The sequence below is a fragment of the Lepisosteus oculatus genome, chromosome 22 (genome assembly GCF_040954835.1).
Source record: "Lepisosteus oculatus isolate fLepOcu1 chromosome 22, fLepOcu1.hap2, whole genome shotgun sequence".
In the NCBI taxonomy this organism is placed as follows: Eukaryota; Metazoa; Chordata; class Actinopteri; order Semionotiformes; family Lepisosteidae; genus Lepisosteus; species Lepisosteus oculatus.
This window is the reverse complement of record NC_090717.1, coordinates 14,529,257-14,533,314: the sequence shown is the minus strand read 5'-3', so window position 1 is coordinate 14,533,314 and position 4,058 is coordinate 14,529,257.

Here is a 4,058-nt window from a genome sequence, read left to right as displayed (position 1 = left end):
CTCCCTCTCTCTCCCACACAGACACGCACACCCCCCGCCCTCTCGCTCGCTCGCTCGCGGAAGCTGAAGCTTTTAAAGCTCCACGGCTCGAGGGGCCGGCGGGCTGCGTGCTGGTGGGGAGGGAGACCTGCACCGTGTCCACAGAGCTGACCACAGCGGTCAGCCCAGCCGCCCCACAGGCCTGTCCAGTGCAGGCCAGCGGTCAGCCCAGCCGCCCCACAGGCCTGTCCACTGCAGGCCAGCGGTCAGCCCAGCCGCCCCACAGGCCTGTCCACTGCAGGCCAGCGGTCAGCCCAGCCGCCCCACAGGCCTGTCCACTGCAGGCCAGCGGTCAGCCCAGCCGCCCCACAGGCCTGTCCACTGCAGGCCAGCGGTCGGCCCAGCCGCCCCACAGGCCTGTCCACTGTCAGCCCAGTGGAATAGCAGCCACCTTCCTATCTCTCACGAGCCGCTGTCCGGCCGGCAGGTGATCACCCCGGGGCCCGATGGGGGTGCCCCTAGCAGTGCGCCTCTGACCTGCGGTGCTGACCCCCTGCGGGAGGCCGGTGGGGCGCAGGCTCGGCCCCGGCCCCCCGCGGGCCTGAGGTCAGGCGACGAAGTGCTCCGCACTCAGAGTCACTGTCAGGAAGGTGTCGCCAGTCTCCGCAGTCCGGATGTTGTTTTCCGAGAGGACACGTGTGGGAGGAGAGGGAGAAGAGGCTCCCCAGACTGCACACACACCAGCACAGCCCTGTGCCCTTCTCCCCTCCTCTTCCTCACCCTGCGCCCACAGGGAGCCGTGGGCTCTTTCCCAGGACACAGAGGCTGGACAGTGGACACCGGACAGTGGATATTGGACAGCGGACAGCAGACAGGGGATAGTGGACACCGGACAGTAGACAGCAGACAGGGGATAGTGGACACCGGACAGTAGATAGGGGATAGCGGACAGCAGACAGGGGATAGTGGACACCGGACAGTAGACAGCAGACAGGGGACAGTGGACACCGGACAGCAGATGGGATAGTGGACAGCGACAGTGGGCAGCGGACAGCGGACTTGTTGATTCCCTGCCAAGCCTGAGAAGAGCAGACGGGCGAAGAGCCGTGAGACGGCAGAGCAGGGCTGGAGGAGGGGCGGAGCGGCCTGGCACAGGCGTCTGCCTGTCAGGATCAGGACTCCTCCCTGCTCCCGCTCTCACTATTCCTGGAGCCGCGCAGGCGGCTACTTATATCCCGGCCCCCGAGGAGTCTGGGGGAGCGTGCACGTTCCCTGTTTCCTGGGGCCCCGTTGGCGCTAGCGGAGCCGACTGGAATCTGGACACCCCACGGCGCCAGCCGCTGGTCTGCCCAGCTGGGCCGCAGTGGCGCCTCTCTCTGTCAGGGCGACGGGCGCAGAGAGGCGGGGCGACATCGCTGCAGGCCAGATAGACCCTCTCCGAGCAGGCCTGCCTTTCCTACCACAGCTCTCCTGACACCCACCCCAACAAACGAACACGGGCCTGTACCTTTAACTGCCTGGAGCGGTGTGGAGCGGCCCGTCACATGGGCACCTGGTCACATGACGCTGGCTTCGGGACACGGTGTCCTGGAAGGGGCGTGGAGCCAGCCTGAGCCCCACCGGTCAGAGCCAGAGAACTGGCATGGGCTCAGTCTGCACAACACAGACACCCGTCTCTTGCCCGCTACCCCAGACCTGGCGCTGGTCTGCTGGAGCTGAAGAAGGACAGAACAGGCCAATCAGCTCATTAATGGACCAGCCTCTCGATCTCTGTCTGTTGTAGCTCCTGCTCGACTGAAATACCCGCCTTGCATACAGGGCAAGACGAGCACAAACAGACGAGTCAAGTCAGAGGGCACACTGGGCCTCGTGAGCTTGAAGCCTTGAAGTGTCCTGCAGCAGTAAAGGCTGCATGAAGTGTCAAATGAAAAGACGAGTTTCCAAACGAGACTGGATATACAGTAGAAGACTGAAATGAACCCACTTGTACAACAAGACTGCAGAAGCTCCGATTTCCAGGACCCAAGACACAAGAGAAAACACGAACGGAGGCAGCGTATAGACGGAGAAAAGGAGGCGGTGCAGCACTGGGGCGCAACACTTCCAGCACTCTGGGTGTAAGCAAGGAGACACCGCCAGGCACAGAGGAGCAGGGCAGGCTGGGTCAGGTTCGTGTCTGTCAGAGCACCACTCGCCGAGATGGAGCAGCTCTAGTCAGAGATGAGGGACGGAGAGTGTGGGGTGGAAACACAGCCCAGACCCACACAGGAGTCTGCTGCACCCGGATCTCTGCCGGGCCCAGCCGGGTGGACAGGATGGGGAGAGGAGGTCTGGGGAGACGTGGGCGGGGTGCTGCTGGGAGAGATCAGCGGGCTTCGGCTCTCTCCAGCAGCACAGGGATGAAGCACTGAGGAGAGATCTTGATTCCTCCCAGTAAAGATGATCCAATTAGAACGTCTGCAGCAATTAAAGTGTCTGAGCAATTAGCATATCAGGAGACACAAACAAACAAATAAATTGGAAAGATGTCAAAGGCCTGCACACGTGCTGAATTTAAATCAGGAGTTTAAATACTGTTAAACAGGGTGTGCAAATTAGAGAGAAAGTAGGGTGCAGGGGCTTTTTCAGAATGAACAGGGAGTCCTAAGTGTGAACAGGGAGCTGAGTGTGAGTAAGGAGCAGCGAGTGTGAGCAAGGAGGAGTGAGTCTGAGCAGGGAGCAGTGGATGTGAACAAGGAGGAGTGAGTGTGAACAAGCTGTACTGAGTGTGAACAGTGAGTGTGAGCAGGGAGCAGTGTGATATGAAAATGGCAATATAAGTGTGATCACACTGTACATTCCTGCCATATAGAGCACTGTTGTATACAGATCTGTGTAATTTTAAGCGATCAGTTAATTTCATCTGGCTGTCAGCAGAGAGTTGAGAAGGAGGAGGACCAGCAGAAATGTGTCTGCCCATCTGTCAGCAGAGCCCAGCTCTGCAGCGCTGTCTGTCTCCTTCCTCTCCCTCTCTTGGCGCAGAGGTGTCCCAGCCCTGCCCCTCTGCGGTGCGGCGGGGGCACGTGGCGCCGCTCAGCAGCGCCATTCTGTTCTATATTCAGAGCTCTCCAGGCACCCCATGTACAGACACGTGCGTGCTGCCAGAGCAGTAGAGTATGCGTGGGATGAGCCGAGGAGATTCCTGCCCGTGATTCAGCAGGGACTAGGAGACTCTTCCTGATGTCCAGGCCGGCTGTGCCACACGCCCCCCTCCTGCACGCCGCCCCCACACCCCCCGGTCGGGGTGAGGGGGGTATAAATATAGATCAATACCGCTACCGCGCCTCCCTCTGGCAGCTCAACAACCAGACAGCAAAGACGGCTCTGTCTCCTCCGTGCGAGAAGAGGAGGGGGTCGGGAGGGAGGGAGTGTGGGCGAGATGCAGAGATAGACAGACATTGAAAGAGACAGGAACACAGAACGAGAGAGGAGCACAGGTGACAACCAGATGAAGAAACACCGAGAGGGAGAGATTGATGTGCAGTTGTAGACAGCGATTGGAGAAGCTCATCTCTCTCCATTTCCTCTTGTTATTCCATGTCACATGTAGGAAACCAGCCAGACCCAGGGCAGCATGTGAAAACACAATCTTACACCATCATCTTGTGTATTAATGTCAAATCACGCATTGAAGCCTGGGGTTTAAATTTGTTCTGATTCTCCTCATAATTACTCTTCTTCAAGTGTGTGCTCAACAGAGCTCTGCTTTCTGCAGAGCTATTAACTCGATCAGTGTAGCTGTAGGTCGGCTGTTGCATTGTATATTCAGTAACAGCATGAAGCTCAATTTCTACTTTTTGAGCATCTGTCATAATCTTTACCCGAAGAGAAGGTGCAGCAGAGATCCGAGCCGGAGATCCAGCACCGTGGCTGGGCTGTCACATCAGGAGCTCACAGCCTGGAAATAGGACAACGCCCGAGACGAGCCCCCGCCCCCACCCTGTCCTCATCAGCACCCCTGGAGCTGCTGCACTGGCAGCTCATTCGCATTTTGCAATTAGCTAACGAGATGCAGATCCTGCTGGCCTGGACAGGGGAGG